Source organism: Falco peregrinus, chromosome 3 (assembly GCF_023634155.1).
Source record: "Falco peregrinus isolate bFalPer1 chromosome 3, bFalPer1.pri, whole genome shotgun sequence".
NCBI lineage: Eukaryota > Metazoa > Chordata > Aves > Falconiformes > Falconidae > Falco > Falco peregrinus.
The window spans coordinates 57,728,288-57,746,907 of NC_073723.1; the positions used below are offsets into that span (position 1 = coordinate 57,728,288).

The 18,620-nt window shown below is 39.9% G+C and overlaps 1 protein-coding gene across 12 annotated transcripts in view; it reads right to left on the reverse strand.

The window, feature by feature from the left end:
- The window catches only part of GREB1L (GREB1 like retinoic acid receptor coactivator), a 144,684-nt gene that overhangs the window by 123,694 nt on the left and 2,370 nt on the right, over positions 1–18,620 (reverse strand). For 9 of the 12 annotated variants that reach the window (XM_027795150.2, XM_027795151.2, XM_027795148.2 and 6 more), the window contains exon 1: positions 597–694. The exons of 2 other annotated variants lie outside the window; for them this stretch is intronic. The gene's annotated coding sequence lies outside the window, so the exon portion shown is untranslated. Of the gene's footprint in view, positions 1–596; positions 695–9,037; positions 9,111–18,620 lie in introns of those variants that run through there. One more of the 12 variants, XM_027795140.2, reaches the window with a different exon arrangement.

Consider the following 18,620-nt stretch of genomic DNA (forward strand, 5'->3'; position numbering starts at 1 on the left):
TCAAGCAGAAATATGCTTGTTCACTAAATGGACACAGAGGAGCATCAATAAAGTACATTTGGTTACAGAGTTGTGCATGTAATTAAACTTTTTAGAAAAAGTATTTTCCTATTTTTCCTCAGCTGCTTATTTTTAAAGTATGATTTCAAAGATACAGCAATGCAAAAGTAACACTGCTTACAAGATTCAGGTAACCATCTCAAATGTATTATAAGCAGAGCAACAACACCTTGAAGCAAATGTGAACTTAAGTTTCTTCATGACAATTGTGTTGGTTGGAAAAGGCACTAAGTCACATGTGGCACTCTTCACATCTGTATTCAGTCCTGTAATGAACATGCCTTAAAAAGAAAAGCGTTTCTCCATGCCTAAAATCCTTACACTAAACCAATGTGACATTTTATATATAGCTTCCGAGAAGTAGCACTGAAAATTTAAACGAGAGGGTTAATTGATTCATTACGTCTATTTCTACTATATTTCTTTTTGTATTTTTTACAAAAGGCATTGTTGAAATTGCCCTAATCTGCAAACAGCAACAATAAGTGTAGCAAATACTTGACAATGAAGTTGTAAAGCCTCTAAAAACCTGTTACCTTAGCAACCATGGGAATGCAGGAGAATAAGAATACACAGAGTGTCAGGACATCATTTTGGATTCCACAGGGTACGGGCTGAAATACAGTCAGCTTTCATTAGCTTTTTGTTTTTCCCAGTAGGTCCTTGGACTTTGAAACAAAACCTGGATGACAGCTATGAGCAATTCCAGCCTCACTCCTGATTAGCCACACCAAACAGAACAGCTCTCTTCACTGTGAAACGCTCCCCCCCCACCCCCCCCACCCCCCGCCTTTCCACCCAACAAGCCTCGAAAGGAACATTATTTATGCTGCTGACCCCTCTGGATATCACTAATAAATTGCATTCCAAAAAGAAGAGTAAAACAAAGGGGCACTTCCCTGGGATTCAACAGATAATTCACTTTAAACAAACATACTGCAAGAAAAAGAAAAGCCAACATACCCACCCAGGACATTTCCATAACCCCACAGTTTATTTACAGGCTTTACAGGGTATGTTAATTCAACATCAACATGAAGAATAATTTAGTTGCTCATTTAAGTAATACTGTATTTCCATTTTCCTATGTAGGGGGGAAATAAAATAAAGATGATAAAGACTTGAGATCCATGCCCCCACCCCCACGAGGTCCATTAGGAAACTTGTAGTCAAGACAGAACAGAACAAAGATCTCCCAACCACTGGCTTTAGCCGGCTTAATCCCAGGTCCATCCCCTTGCTCTTTGCTGCTATCTAGTCACTCGGGAAAACAATCTGGAAAAAAAGCTCCAGGCAAAACCATTGGGAAAATGAGCAAGAAACTCAACCATGTGGATTATATTAGACCCAGTCCCTAGAACACCTAAATGTTCCTTGAACTCTACACATACAGCTTTATGCCCACAGTTTCCTCCCACCAAGTACAAACCAGGCCTGTTCAGAAAGCTAGAGAAAGTCAGCTACCCTCCTCACACACAAATTCTGCAATCAGCTACAAATTACAAATACACAGCAACACAGCCAGCCAAAACATCTGCCTATTAATCAGAACTGAGTTTTCTCTAACAGCCTGATCAACTTACTAGATAGAATGATAAAGCATAGTAGTGTCAGAGAAAAAGAAAAAGGGAGGGGAAGCTTCAAAAGGAACACATTTTTGCTTAGTGAGAAGAAAAAAGGTATAAATAATGGCCTACCTGGTCATCACGTGATGACAAAAGTCTTTGCATCAAAAAGCCTGGAAGGTAACAGTTCAAAGACACTGGTCTTATCTTGCCTTACATTTGCTCACTTCTGTTCCATCTGATAACATCCAGGACACCACTGATACATGTAAGAGCTACTGCCTCCATTTATTTGCAGTCTTCTGCAGTCATTTACGCACATATGTAAAGCAGTACCACACACTGGCAACACCCATTTTACATGCAATAGTCCAGATTCTCTTTTTACACACTACGCTATATGAGTGTCTGGATCTTGTTAAACATCATTTATAAATGTTGAAGTACACCCTCAAAGCACTGCTCATAGGGCAAAACAGCAGTCTATCTCCAGGCAACTGCAACTTCCCAGTTAAATCAGAATATCCAAATAAAACCCAATTAGTCCTTATGTATGGAAGAACACTTCTTGCATGATCCTTTCACAAATTTGCTGGTATATATCAAGAGGAGTTGCTATTTCCCACTCCTGGTGCAACCAGGTGTCCAGAAACAGGCTTCTCTCTGCAATGGGAAGCACACCCACAACAGCAATGAGACAGAAGGTTATAAAAGAGCACGTTTTATCCAGCCATATGCAGAAGAAAGGCCATCTCGGGTTTTGAGACATTAGCTTAGGCCTCAGAAGTCAAATTTTCAGGTCAATCAGTCCCTCCTTTTTTTTGGTCACTCATTTCTGAAGCAATGAGGAAAAATAAGCAACCACAAAATATTTTTTTAGAAGATGTCAGAGGAAACCACAAGTTCTGAAAAATAAAAAAAAGTTTCCTAAAATATTAATTGAAATTGATCTCCTTCACATACAAACCATTTTCAGAACCATATTATTAAAACCAGGTATGAGTTTGCATAAATCATCAGAAATTCTATATTTTCCCAAGCTTCTCTCCAATCCATCACATCTTGCTTCATACATTTAGAATGGTTTCTCACGCAGTTTCTGCCTGGCCTGGCATAGCCTTTACTGCTGCCCTGCGCAGAGCTGGCTTGCTTGCCACTGCTTGGCCAGCTCTTGAAAAAGTTGCCCCAGCAAGGAAGGTAGCAGATTCTCTCCCAGCAGTACCTACATCTGGAATGACTCTACAGTGAAGAAGCAGAAATGCAACTGAACTCAATTTCATCTAACCATGAAGCTCCTCCCCATGGATCTCACTCCCTCACTGTAAAAGATGAAAAAACAGCTAAAGCAGCAGTTACAAGCAGTCCCAGAAATTTCAATCTCTTACAGAGACTGCTGCCAACTACTAAGCCATCCCACCACCCACGGCTATCCCCTAAGAGGCATGTTAGATGATCAGAAGGCTACAGGGCAGAACTGATTATAAATACTGTTCTCCTGCAATGCACTTCCAGAGAGTTAAAAATAAATACAGCTGCCCTAAGTGGTCTAAGTCGAGCAGCTCTATTCAGTAGCCAAGCCAACACAAGGCAAAGATTAGAGGATAAGCACAGTCCAGTATGGCCAAAGCCTGGAGCTCTTCTAAAGGCAAGGATTTACCTGGGGAATAGCTTCTAACAGAGAAGAGGACTGTGAGGGACTATGAAGTAGCTGGCCATGTATCTCCATTGAAGATATGGCTTTTTTCTTTCCAAAGTTAAGCTTCAACAAGCCATTTGTTAGAAAAAAAAGGCTCCCTAAAAACCTTTGTTTTGGTCCTTCCTCTCTGTGGTACTAAGGACCATACCTTGCTAGAAGAAGGGAAGCTTGGCACTTTCACCTTTGATGAGTGTGGTTTTGGAGTTAGGGGGCTGTGCGCTGGAGAAGAAAGGATAACATCATTCTTCTTACAGTAGGAAGTCATTGCTACAGTGTCCAAACTCTCTCCCGCAAGCCACAAACAGGCCTTTTTATCACAAGGCACAAACAGGCCTTTTCATCACAGGTGAAGATCTCTCAGACCCGTATTAAGGGCAGCACCGCTACCAGCTTTGTAAAGGGAGGATGAGTCAGAGCTGCAATAGGAACATTGTAACAATGACATAGGTGAGGAACCTACATGAACTCACTCAGGAAGAAAAAAGCAGCTATCACGACCCTACCTCTCTACTCCCTTTCACAGAAGAAAACCCCTGCAGAACACCCTGACACTGAATAGAGTTGCTCCGACTCTGCTTGCGTTCAGGAGAAGGCAAAAAAATATACGTAAATAATTCCATCTTTGCAACAGCAACATGAGAATATGAAAGCAAGCAGATGCCGGTCTTCTACCTACTTCCTTTTCTAGGATTACTGCCCTCCCATATGTAAGGTGCTGTGCCTTCTGACTGGCAGTTCTGTAGCTGCTTTTATCTGGGAACAAAGGACACATCAGATCTATTTTAATGGGAGAAGTGCAGTACGACCGGACACAAGAAAGCACAAAGATAAGTGCAGTCCTGTATTCTAACCGCTCTGTCATCTGCACAGGCCATGGACTCAACTGCTCACACCAGATGCTGTGAGAACTGGACTTTTTGTCAGTTCCCTACAATTTGAGCTATACAGCTTAGTAATGCTCTTTTAAGGGAACAGTGAAAATCTGGACCTGAACATACACTCATCAATTTCTCTATGCCAGACACAAAACTGTGTTCCAAGTATCTACAACAGGGTTTTCAAACCTCAAATAAAATTCCGAAGTTCTTCATTTTTCCCCCTCACAGAAATTTAATTCTGCAGGAAAAAAAAAATTGAATCAGTTCTCAATCCAGTTCAGAACAGTTCCTTCACTGCCAAGTTTAAACTTTCTGGCCCACAGACATCAAGCTAGTTGGCACTAGTTCTATAAATGTTATTTTGATTTCAATGTAACTTCAAGACAGACTGAAAATACCTGAAAGGTATGTTTGGTGGTACCTACCGCTTTCTACCAAAAGAAGGGCAAAAACCAGCACATATGCATGTTCAATTAATTTTACAGAAGTGATGTCTGTACACATGTCCAGTTTACAGCGTTTCCAAACTAATCCCAAAGTAGGATTTCTCTGCCTAACAGAGGATGCACATTTAAAAACACCTCACAGTATATTTCACATTAATGGTTAGAAAATAATTATTTAAAAAAAAAAAACCAACAAATTATTGCACTCAGTGCTGACCATTTCCATCCCCATGTGTTCCACTGCACTGGCCAAGCTCAGCATGTCACTCAATGATAAACTGGATCAAGGAACTGATCCTCCTAAAAAGTAACCTGGAAAAATAAATTGTTTCTTAAGTGGACCAGTTCCTCTGCCAGATCCCAGCATACACCAAACAAACAGCAGGAAAACAGGAGGAAAGGCTGAGTGTGAGGTGAGGAAATGGGCAACCAACAAGGAGGATGCAAGGGCTTATCAACCAGCAAGCCACAGTGCTATCACACAGGCTTATTCACATGGTTTCATACGAACCTTCCTTATTAAGCCAAATCACAGAATTTTAATTACCACATGCAACTTTAAAAAGAAAGAAAGGAAATCTGACAAGCATGCCTGACCCAACAACCACTACATAAACATTCAGTAGGCACCTTGCTACCAGCTTCAGAAAGAGCTGAATCTGACATATTCATCTGATAATCCAGGACTGTGTTGGAAAGCTGTTGACAAAAAAACTCTTCTACCTGTGGAAAGCAACCTGGAGAACACATGGGAAAAATAGAAGAGAAAGGGAAATTAACTTTTCTAACAACTTCCATGCTGTGAAGTGACTTTTGGGAATTACCTCCCAATTTTATCTGCTGACTGGTAAATAGGCTAAAAAATAAACAATGACCTGTAAGATGCCAAGACATTTGTATTGAAGTTCTTTCCTTCTCACCCTCCTCTGTAACACAGCATCATGCAAATACTACAGGAGAGTTTCACTGACTGAAGGCACTAACAGTGGCTATCATTGTCCTACTGCATTGAGGGACTTCCCTCTCTTTTTGCATGTATTACCCATCTGCTCTAGACACACATGCCTTAATTTTTCTTCAGTAGATACCTGGAACTATAAACCTCTTCTCCAAAAGCTGAAATTCAGGGCAGGGAAGCAAACAGTATTGGAATGCTTAACAAATAATGGCACCTACAGAGGATACCACATAGTTGCATGTGCATGCACATCATATCCTGCATGCATAAAACTAAAAGAAAAATACAGGCTTCTGCAAATATAAATAGATGACTTTAAAATAATCTGAGTTCAAACCTATTCAGCAAACACCAGGAGGTATTCAAACAGAGAATGATTTTCTGACAATTAAGCAAGAACAATAGCAAATATTCCATTTGCAATTAAGAATGTGGGGTTTGTTTTCACAGAAACAGTGGGGATTTCTTCAATAGTGACTTCAATTAACTTCTGCTCCCCCCCACTGCCAAAGGGCTTAACAGGTCCAAAACCATGGGTGCTTTTTCCCGAAAATCTCAGACTAAGAAAAGGGCATTATTACATCCTTTTAAAAAAAAAAAAAATGTTTCAGTTACATTTATTATACTTGCCTACTGTACTGATGGGCATTCCCCAAAAGGAAAAAACCAAACCAAAACCAAACCAAAAACACAACACAGACAAACAAACCCCAGCAAAACCACAGATAGTGGCCTTGGAAGAACCAAAACCCCTTAAACATTTAAAAAAAATAATTAAAATTAATAGGTCTGTTTTGTGGTTGCCACAAGCCAACCTGCTGATTCAGGGCAATGTCACCAACAGTATTCTTATCTCGAAAGGGTAACAATCAATTGTTTGACAGAAACAAAGGACAGCTCAACAGGAAATCAACCAGCTCGGGACAGATGGTCACTGAATCAAGTTTCACTCCTCCCCTCTCCAAAAATAGGCTTAAGAGGCATTTTCTGTTACCAAGCAACAGACCAAAGGAAGGCATAAATCTTTTCCTACGTGTTATTCCCCTCCTCCCCGACACACATTTCGTTCTACTAGGGCGGTATGTTTGTGGGTTTGTTTATTTTCCAAATGAGAGGTAGGAGGGTTTATTCCATGCAATGACAACGTGTTTCTGCATGCCCACTAGCCACTTTTCCCTTTTTTTAGGCAAGAAGGTGGCTAACTGTAACCATGCTATGAAAGCTACCATGAAGGTGGGTTACAAGCAAGGGTCCAATGCTAGTTAGCAACCCCTCCGTGTTTGGTCAAGGCTCACTGGAGACCTGTGAAACGACTCCCTGGAGGAGGGGAATTCCTGATGACCGTTTTATATAAAACCAACATGACCTTGATCACACTCTAACAAAAGAGATGACCTTTTTTTGAAAGTCATCATAAAACCCTGTACCTGCTTTAACCCATAAAAATCCATAAAATGTAATCCCATAAAAGCAACACAGTATCTGCAACGTAACATACGGCTCAGCAGACTTTCATAGCATTTGAATTTTCAGAGCACTAATTCTCTAGTCCATCAATCACTAAGTGATAATCAGCTACTTGGGGTATGGGATGAGTAGGAAAAGATAATCAACATTTACTGTTCTGCTGGGCTGGGCCAGGGGGAAGAAAGAGACCCGATGTGGCTGTTTGTGGAAGCAAGGAGGAGGGGGAGGGGAGCAGAGAGCCAGGGGGTAAAGGACAGCAGCTCTGAAATTCAGATTAGCATCCAGAGAACAAACCGGTTTGTCTGAGCCCCTACAATACAAACTGCTTACAGGCCAGCAGGCTGCAAAAACAGAGATGTGATTAAATTCAGCCATACAAAGAGTAATCTGCAATAAAATTTAAAAAAAAATAATTTAAAAAGTTTACAATTATGACCACAAAAATTAAATGGGGAAGAAAAAAGTCTCACTTCGGCAACAAACCGGGTAATCATCCTTTAAAAGCACAGAGCCAGGATTACCACTGACACAGACTACTAAAACATATGGCCAAAAAAAAAAAAAAAAAAAGAAAGAGTGAGTGGGTATGGGGGAGGGGAAAGGTTGTGACAGCATGCGGTCTACAAACACCTTATTTACTCCCCCCTCAACTACCACTTGCTTTAGCCAGCCGAAGACCGTCTGTGAAACACAGCCCAGCCTTTTTTCACTGGCTATTTCACATACTCCTTTAACACCAACCCAGATACTGTTTAGCACCGCTACGGTGGGTAAACAGAGCCCCAGCCACAGGCTGCTTCACACACCAAGGGCCTTGGACTTTCAAACCAATTTCACCACAAAGTCATTGTGGTGGAGATGCTGCCCTGGCTCTCCGCATATAGCAACGAGATCTCACAGGGAAACCAGAGATTGAGATGTTTATATTCAACTAATTAACATTAAGTTAATAGAAATTAAACATAATGTTTGAACACAGAAGCCAAATTAATAACTATTTCTATGTATGCAAAGAACACAGTTTAGTCTACTGTGTGTAAAGCTTACTGATGAAGCTTAGCAGCCCAAGATCTTGACAGGAGACTTGAACTAAAGATCCTGCAGGCTCAGCCACAGAAGACTGTAATGGCTAATCATTACTGCAACACAGTGCCTAAACAACTTGCAGGACAACCAGCATCCTTGGTTTACAGATAGGGAAACCAAGGTACATAGAAGCCACGTGTCTTCTCTCAGCGGCAGAATTCAGAAGTAAAACCAGGTCTTCTGCAAACCTAAGTCCACATTTTAGTATCATCCCAAGCATTCAAATGAAATGTAAATTCATGGCCAACATCAACATTTTTACAGCTGTTTTTCCTTGCCCCTTCACAGCTTAGTGAGATGCCTGTCACTGAAATCCAGTTCTTTATGGAAACTAGTCTCTTTGATCAGACTGGCAATGATAGTTATCCCAGAGTTATTCAGGAACAGATATACCCGTTTTTCTAACACATTCAGATTTGGTTACATAAGACATGATAAAAATACAATTTTTCTCTAATGCATGTTAGTAATTTGGCCTATTAAATTTTTTACAGACTACAACTGTTTTGTTTCTTTTGAACATCAGTGTAAATGGTGTGAAATATACCATGGCAACAGAAGCCCTATGTTCTTTATGGGCTGGTACATAATGCACCCTACAGGAAATAACCTACATTGTAGTTTTGCATAAGCATTTATCAGTTTTAGAAGAGGCTTTTTCTCTCACATTCACAAATGTACGTCCTTCACACCACTCTGCCATGATAAAAGAGAGAGAACCACATAAGAGGGGAAAGAAAGGTTGTTTCCTTTTCCCCTTTTAAATATGCCATCGTGTTTTTCTTCAGTGTCCAAAGCAAGTTCTGTATTCCCTGGCCAATGTGGAATCTCCAGACATATTGCATATTTTTTGGTCAAAATGCGAAAGGATGCAAGTTTACCTCAGATCTCCTTCAATAATCCTATGATTCTATGAAGTGAGGTCAGAGTAGCCTGCTTTCCACTATCTTTTTCCTAAAAAATAAATAAATAAATAATCACGAACAGATTTTCCATGGATTCTCTAGCTCTCAAATTGCTAGTTTAGAACTCTAGGTCTTCTAACTCAATCTGTTATTACATTAAGTTTAACTTGACTCTTTACCTTGAACTAGGCAATTCTCCAGCAAAATAAAGCATGTATCTGTAAATGATCCAAACGAAACCCGATCTTTTTTGCCATGGAACATAGTAGCAATCGGCCATGTTCAGAACACACGAACATTCCACAGTTACCTCTGACCTGCTCTGGTGAGATGTACTAAACTTGAGCTAAAGTTACAAAAACATGTTTTCCCAATAGCAAGTAATTCAGCAGTAGCAGAAATGGAACCCAAAGATGAGTTGAACACAGAAATCTTATTAAAATCATACTAGTGCTTTTCTCCCATAAAGGACGGGAAAAGGAACAGAATGGTAAAGAACAGTGATGATCAGTTAAAAATTCTGTTATGTGAAAATAAGTCTACCTGTAGAAACAGAGAAGGAATTACAAAACATCAGGGATAGATAAGCCAGTAATGACTGCAGATAGGTCATTGCAAGCCTCATTTCCAAAACAAAGAAAATCACAATCTGAATATTATCCTTCATATGGCTACATGGTGCCATTGCATTTAACTGCTTACTCACCAGTTTGACATCAACCCATTTAAAAAGAAGACATTTCTCTTAAACTATTTTCTCCTTATGTATTCATAGTTTGGGGCTATTTTTCCAGGCACATGTCATGACAGTATGGACACCAGAAGATTCACCATTATGTTCTCTTATCTCTGCACACTGGTTGAAAGAAACACAGTTTATGTGATTTATTCCAGATCAGAAAGACACTGTGACAACACACAGAATAGACCTCATTTTCAACAAGCATTTTTAATAAGAAATTTATCAGTCCCTCCCAGTATGAACTGTACTTTGCAACAAGGAGGACAGTATTGTTTTAATGAATTCATCCTGAGGCCAGCCTCCTTCCAGGCATACGGCTTCATTTTCTGTCCTTGGTGCAAAGGACTAGTTAGGATTCATAAAAGAGTTCTGCTCTCTGGCCCTTGTTAATTTGCCAGTCAACTTCTTCCTAAAACATCCGATCTCTAGTTGCCAAATTCTAGTTCTTCTTTCCTCCTTGCTGTGTTTTTTATAAAACCTGAACTTCCCACAGTTTACTCAGATAATCATTTGGAGCAGGAAAAGGTATGTTGACATCCAGCCTCCATTCCCCTTTTCATAACTGGAATTAAAAAGGGCAACCCCCTTCTTCTTTCCATGCTTGGCTGCTTTTCCTCTACATATGGAATATGTTCAGCTAGAATATGGCAACCAGAGGGAAACTACAACCCACATACTGAATCACCACATAAAAATCAACATGTCCAGAAAAATAAAACAAATGTTCACACACAACTCAGTTATCAGAAAGAGGCACAAGGGCATGTAATTGAGAACAGCAGTTCCCAAACCCCACCAATTAACAAAATAAGTAGAAGTGATTGGTTGAAATAACATAAACAAGAATCTCCTCTTTACGCATGCTTTATTTTGGTCCTGAAAAAAGGTTTAAAATCAATAGTACTAGGCTTATTTTAAGTTTCCTTAGAGTACAATGTTTCATTACAAGCATCAATCTAGAAAGACTGATTTTAGACAATACAACAATGTCAATTCATCAGGCATCATTATTACTCTTTGATGCTCAACCTTCCATCCCAGATAGGCCAATCAATCTCTTATGGAGTCACTCAAGCTTTGCAACCCTCCTATTAACACATGCCCAGCAACGCCTCAACCACCAGACCATTTCTGGGTTGCCATCCAGTAACATGACAAGGAAGACCTGCAGACAGCTGTGAGTAACAGAACTCACTGTGTCTCTCTGTTGATGTGTGTGACTGGATATGCAGTCAGCATGTATTTCTGATGACAAACAGAAAGCTCATCTACCACACAGCAGAAAAATGGCCAGAAAGACAGTGGAAAGCAGGTTACTAAAACAGTTCATGCTGCCAATAGCCTATTCCTTGAGTATGTTTGCAAAGTCCTTGAGCCAGATTAATTGCTTCAGGAAGCTGTATCTTACCAATAGTTAATACTGCCTAGTCTTACAGGTTTTATACTACCCCACTTTGCAACAAACAACAGAATCACAGAGTAATTTGAGTTAGAAGGGACCTCTGAAGGTCAATTATTCCAACCTCACACTCAAAGAAGGGCCAAAGATTGGAAATCTTGTAAAAGTGAAACACTACTGACTTATTTTGGTTCATGGCTGATCTGCATCAATACTTTTGACATACTAACCTGTCAAATTAAAATGTGAGGTTCTCGGTAATTCTCAGCTATACTACAATGAATCAAGAACTGAAGTTCCACTTCTTAAAAAGTCCGAGGCACAAAATAGAGTTTTTCTCAAAGAAAATTAAATGTTTTAATCCATGCAAATACCTTATCTGTTTCTCAATACATAGTTTTTGCAATTTGGACAAACTAATAGTGAACTACAAAGCAAAGATCCAGTCATATGTCAAGGTTATACATTGAGGTTCATGCTGTACTTGTTTATACAGCAAATCAGAACTGAGAACACCAGCTTAAGATACCAGTATCATCAGACATCAGAAGTATCAAAACTATGCATCATCTGTAGCAAACCTCTCTCTTTTTTCAGCCCTAAGACCCCAAACTGCATGTTACTCAATTCAAAGATGAGCCCACTTTCACAGGACAATTTAATTAAAAAGCATCTGGAAGAATACTGTCTTTTATCAAAAGTACATCCCAGTTCCAATTTTCATTTATTACACTGCTGGGACAGCATTCTTTAAACATGGTGATCAAAAGAAAACCTTTCCCCCCCCCCCCCCACTTTAAACAGACATCAAAGCAACAATGTTAGGATGATTTTTTAACTGTTCTGAACCTACAGGTTATATAGATTTGCCTCTTTCAGCAGGAGGAACTCTGGCAACACACATATGCAACTTCGTAAGTTCAACTCAGCAGTTAATCTGTCTGGCCTTAGCACATAATCAGAAATGGATTTACTACAGTGACAGCAAATGGAGCTGAAAACCTGTGCTGCACTGTGTAGGGGAGTGCTTAACCCCTATCACAAGCACAGCCTCCCTCTTTCTACACCAGATCCACATCATAACTGGAATCACCCCAAAAGCCAAGCTTGACAGAAAGCCAGCTAGCGGTGCTGCAGATGAAAACTGAGCATCCATCAGCCACCAGGCACAAGGTATCTCTCAATAAAACAAACATGCTGGACAGTCAGCAAGCAAACACTGTTCATTATGATAGCTGAGAGCAGCCAGGAGAATGCTTCCCCCCACCCCCAGGCTTTTCTGCCACAAGGTCACATCTGCTGTTTAAAATTAAAGTGGGTTTTTTGATGGTGGCTTTTGTTTAAGAGCTTCTGAGGCATACTGTTTTGAATAACATTACCAGTGGCACGCCTACTACACACCGAGAACTCCTAGTCTAGTCATACACACATATAAACTGTGAACACAATGTTAGAGTTCAGACCAGTATAAAGCCATCTCAGCCAAACAATCATTAAAGAAAAAGAATCCTATAACCCATTAAGACATTGGGCCATTATGATATTAGATCCCAGCATTTCTAATTCATGTCCTTTTCTCTTTCACATATATATATGTACATGCACTCCCCAGTTTGTCAAGTCTAGAGGACCTGGAAGAGGCAACTGCCTATGCATTTTCTATTCAGCTCCTAAAACACTTCAGGCACGTAGTAAGAAAGAAGGGTATTACTAAGTTGATGCTAAAGAACAAAAAACATCTGTATGTTTAGATGTCCTGCTGTTTCACAGGAAAGATTCCATAGCTCTTGACACAAAAGCTTGTGACAGCTAACGTTTTAATCTTGATGCCCTTGAAATCCAGCTTGCCTCCTACATCTGCTAAAATCACGATTGTGGACTTGGAGGAAGAAGGTGAAATAATCTGGCAGACGAATCATCTTCCCCTTCCTCAAGAAGCTTGGAAGCTGAGGAATGAGTCTCCTATTAAAAAAAAAAAAAAAGAGAGATTTGGCAAGAGCTAACCTTCAAAATTTGCTGAAACTGCTGCAATCAAGAGTGCGAAGATATGCATATTTTTCACTCTGAACTTCTGTTTTTAAACACTCCGTCAGTAGTTTTGTATGCCTCTAACCGAAGCATTAAAGTCTTCTTGGATGGCTTTGCCCTTTCCCTCCCCTTCCCTTAGGTTTTCTTCAAATTTGCTCCTCTAGGAGCTGGTACTGATCACTTGGCTAATCAAACTAATTTCTTACTGTTCTCACAACCAGAATTTTCCTTCCAAGAGATTACGATTATAAAGAGTAACAACATCTTAACATTTCATCTATACAAATAAGTTTGGAAAGCGTTTTTTACAAGACTAGGAAACCCCCATGTTCTTAAATGTCACATACAACATGACTGGCAGGAAGCTGTTTCCCTTTACTTGATGCAGTGAAGGGCACTGTAGCCGTAAAAACCAAGACCTAATTCTCAGTCCTCTCAAAGAAATCACCTAGTTGCACTAAGAATTTGATTCAGTGTAAGTGGTTTAAAGAAACTACAAGATTAAGCTTGCTTTATGAAACAGCTGTTCTCAAAGTGGACTGAAAGTGTGAAAGGACAGGAGAATAAAGCCACCTAGGGCTCTAAAGGAACACTGAATTTGGGGGGCTTCCTGACAAGCCACAGGGAGAAGGTCAGTAAGGCAGGAACAAAAGCAGTAAAAGTAGATGAAACCATCTGCTGAATGACAAGACTGAGATGCAATCGTACACTGCGAAACACTATTACAACCAACACCTTAGCACCAAGGAGACAGTAAGCAGAGAACTAATAGCAATAAAGTATTAAACCAGCAGTTGAAGGACACAAGGCTCAGGACAGGGAACTGAGCGCTTGGGTCTCTGCAAATCACAAACTACCAACCCTCAAGACAAGACAAGGTTTTGCCACACATGCTCTTCAACCCAAGATACCGGTAATGTGGGTAGGCAACAGTAATGCTTATAAAACTGTGCTGTGAACGTCCTTATTTCACCAGTGACTCCCGTATAAAAGGGTAGTTCCCCTAGACTCCTTATACCGTTGGAGGCAGCTGAACTCAGCTGTTGGGAATGAGGCACTTCCTCACCACTACACCACCACTCTGAAGTGGGTACGATGGAGGAAATGCCAAAGAGCTCAGCTCTCACTAAGCCAAGGAGGCTGTGCCACTTCTCAGTTTTTAAAAAGTGGTCATTTCCTCTTTACTAGGAAGACTGTGGAGGATGAGGCACGCAGCAATTTCCAAACACTCTACTAATTACTCTTGACTGATAACACAAGGAAGACACTATACAACTCAGAGCATACATAATCTCACTGAGCACCGGCATTAGAATTGCACGTGAACCACCTTTATCTTTTAAAAGACGGCTGGAATTAACAGGCAGAAAAAAATACCATCAAATTAACAGCATAATTTAACGATCAAACTCCCAGAAAAGGTCTCCTTATGTCTAGAGACCTGAGAGCCTACAAGAAAGCCAGTTTTGAAGTTGGAGGTACCATTATATAAGAAGGTGGGGAGCCTAATTCATAGGCATGTCGCTCAGATATGTAGAATGTTAGATGGAAAACATTTCCTATGCACACTAATACTTCTTTATTAAGCCAAATTAAAATTCTATATGATTCTAGACAAAAACAGTAGCCTAAACTGTCTTCCAAAGAAGGCTACTGATTTTTCTGAAATTTTGGTGGTGTGTACTCCATTCAACAGAGAAATCGGTGCTGTGGAAGGAGATGCAGCAGAATTCAGTGCAAAAAAGACAGAAATACTAGCAACATGTTCAGTTGCATTTGCCACCCTAAATGCATCGGTTTAAAATAATCAACCATCTAACCAACCTTAACAACTTAACACTGTACATTCCAGGGAAGTCCTGTTACTTTTGGTGAGATGCACAGATGAATCTTCATTTTAATAGTGGTGTTTTTTTTTAAAATAGAGTGTGTTTCAGACTGCACTTATATTCAGTAACTTAACTTTTTCACTTGCCTCAAAGTGCTCTGCTCGGATCACGCCAACGGTCTTGAGAAGAGCTAATTACAGACTGTGATGGAGATAGAAGGCAGAGAACAGAAGGATATTTGCACAGCATTTTATAAAACTAGTCACTCCATGCTTATTCATGGAACCACTACAACAGATGTCTGGTAATCTCTTAAGTAATAATATCTTAAGTCTGCCCACGCTGTTTTGCTGTTCACAGCTCCATCAGTTTGAAAAACTACCTCAAAATAACCTCTCTAAAACCTTACATGGGGAATAGTAATTGAAGGTTTCTATCAGATCTTGTCATACTGACTCCAGTTGCTCCCTACCATCTTTCTCATCTGGTGATTTTATATCACAACATACAGTTCTTACCATCTTTAACATTTTATGAATATTTTATTAATTACTGTAGTATAACTGCAATAAAGAATAGTAAAATGCAAATTAACCAAAGCATTTGACAGTATGTGCTATAAGATCTTCAGATCAAGCATATGAGTTTTTTTAATTAAAACTCTGAAGTGCCAGGAAACCTAAAATGCTAACTCAATGAAAATTACATTAAATACATTTCGTTTACACAATTCTCTGTGGCCTCTCACATCCCTGAAGAATCCCACAGAAGCTGTGACATTACTGTATGACAGAGTAAGACAACAGAAACCATCTGACATGGCTTCAGGAGTCACCCAAAACAAAAATAATTACTTTAGGTTGGAAAAACCTTTAAGATTATCTTAAGTCCAACTATAAACCTAACACTGCCAAATATACCACTAAACCATGTTCCTAAGTGCCACGTCTACACATCTTTTAAATACCTCCAGGGATGGTGACTTAACCACTTGCCTGGGCAGCCTGTTCCAAGGCTTTGCCACCCCTTTGGTGAAGTAATTTTTCCTAACATCCAATCTAAACTTCTCCTGGCACAACTTGAGGCCATTTCCTCTTGTCCTCTCACTTGTTACTTGGGAAAAGAGACTGACACCCACTTGCCTCCTTTCAGGTAGTTGTAGAGAGTGATAGTGTTCCCTCACCCCAGCCTTCTTTTCTCCAGACTAAACAACCCCAGTTCCCTCAGCCGCTCCTTGTAAGACTTGTGCTCCAGACCCTTCACCAGCCCCGTTGCCCGTCTCTGGACACGCTCCAGCACCTCAATGTCCCTCTCGTAGTGAGGGGCCCAAAACCGAACCCAGCATTCGAGGTGCGGCCTCACCAGTGCCGAGCACAGGGGGACAATCACCTCCCTTGTCCTGCTGGCCACACTGTCTCTGATATAAGCCAGGATGGTGTTGGCCTTCTCGGCCACCTGGGCACACTGCTGTCTCACATTCAGCCAGTTGTCAACCAGCACCCCCAGGTCCTTTGCTACTGGACAGCTTTCCAGCTGCCCTTCCCCAAGCCTGTAGCGTTGTGTGGGATTGTTGTGACCCAGCTGCAGGACCCAACACTTCTCCTTGTTGAAACTCATACAACTGGCCTTGGCCCATTAACCCAGCCTGTCACTTCTATAAGGAACTCCATACTTCTATTAGATACTTCCAAGCCAACAACAGCAGTGTACAAAATTTGGCTGTTCCCATTGTGAATAAACTGTTCCAAATTTCTGTCATCTGTAAGTCCCTCCAACAGATATTCTATGGGTTTGGGTTTTTTCGGATTATAAACCCATTAATTACTCTGTTAAAATACTAAGAGCCTAATGCTACTGGATAGTTCTCCATTATAAGCATCCTCACAGCACGGCTCCTTCGTTTTGGGTCATCATTACCTACCTGCAAGTTTGAATCCATTGACAGGGGCTATACTAGCCATGCTTAGAGTTGCAATTGAATCTCTGTAATGACTCACTGAAAATTCATTCACTAGTTCTCTCATATGAGGAAATTTTCAGAGTTCTTAGAAACAAAATGTGTTTGGGATATACATTCGTGGACCAATTTTATGTCTTGTATCTCTACACAGAATACAGCATGAATCAAAATTATCAGATTTGGAATTTCTAAAAAATGAGACCAACTATATTAGGCAAAAGTGCTTTGAACAAATAGTTACAAGCAACACTTTTCACAATACTTTAAGTAGTGTCATGACAAGACGGGATTTGAGGAAAGTAAATGATTCTTACAGAAAATATCAAAAAATTAATTGTAAACATATAGTGATGTTTTAAGAGTGCCAATGGAACCTGTTTCAAAATATTAGAGATATCTTAATTACTTACTATACCTAATGAACTCTAGTTCACGAGGCTAATTCTTTAAAAGACATCATTGTCAAAATGTCAAGGCTTACTACGCCTTCACTTGTTGTTCTTCTCAACAGTCCTCCTTCTCATGAATCCGTTTTAGAAGCAAAGGAAAACGTGTCTTCTGCATTATGTGCGAGAAATGATTATGCAAGAATAGACAAAACAAGTATGTCTCAGAAAGGCTATCCATCCGAGGTATAAAACCACAAATCCAAAATGTTTTTTACATTAATGATATCACAATCCTTTTTAAAAGAGTAAAGATGTGATGCCTTAATATCATGTCCAAGCCCCAGGTTTTGTTAATTATGTTCTACCTACCTAAATGCCCCCTGCAGTTTCAATTAGACATGGTATTCTTCTTCACTTCCCGTCTTGATTATTGTGCACTGTTGCTAAGCGCTAGTTAACAGTTGCCACATTCACCCAAAGTTGGCTGCACTTCAGTGGTCATTCAAAGAATTAAATACAAAACATATGGTACAGAACGATACAAAGCATAAAAGCACTTTTAAAAACCACTCCAAAATGCTTAATATGAAAGATACTACAAAAGATTACACTGCTGAATGTAAAATCCTTAGTTCTACACCCACTTGAAATTTTCTAGAAACACTGAAAATTGCTAAGTTTTCATTCAATCCTTTTTTAAAGTTACTAATAAGATTTCCTAGAGCATGTTTTTGACGTTACACTGAGTCTAGTTTTACGCTGAATGAACAGCCCAGGATTTATAATATGATAGGCTGCAGGGTACAGAGTTTTTTTCCAGATTTCCCTTAAAAAATAGGTTTTTCCCTTATATCCCATTGCAAGTAACTAGTCTCCTAAATTACACTACGAACCTTTCTTCTTCCTTGTATCTGCAAAGTACTTTCAACACGACTTGTTGAACTGCCAAATATCAATGCCAATAGTTATGTGTTTAAGAAGACCTTGAACCAAACGTGCTTTTTTGAAACCTAGACAAACTTTTCACACGGATCACCCCTCCTTTCATCTGTGATGTCCCTGAGATCCTAAGAAACTTCCCATATTTTAATTATCCCAGTAAAAGCCCAGTGATCGGGTTGCCTATTACTGCTTATTTCCTTTAGTATTACATCCTGGGCTTAAAAACTGCCTTACTAAAAAATCAACGCTATTTCTGATAGTTACATTATC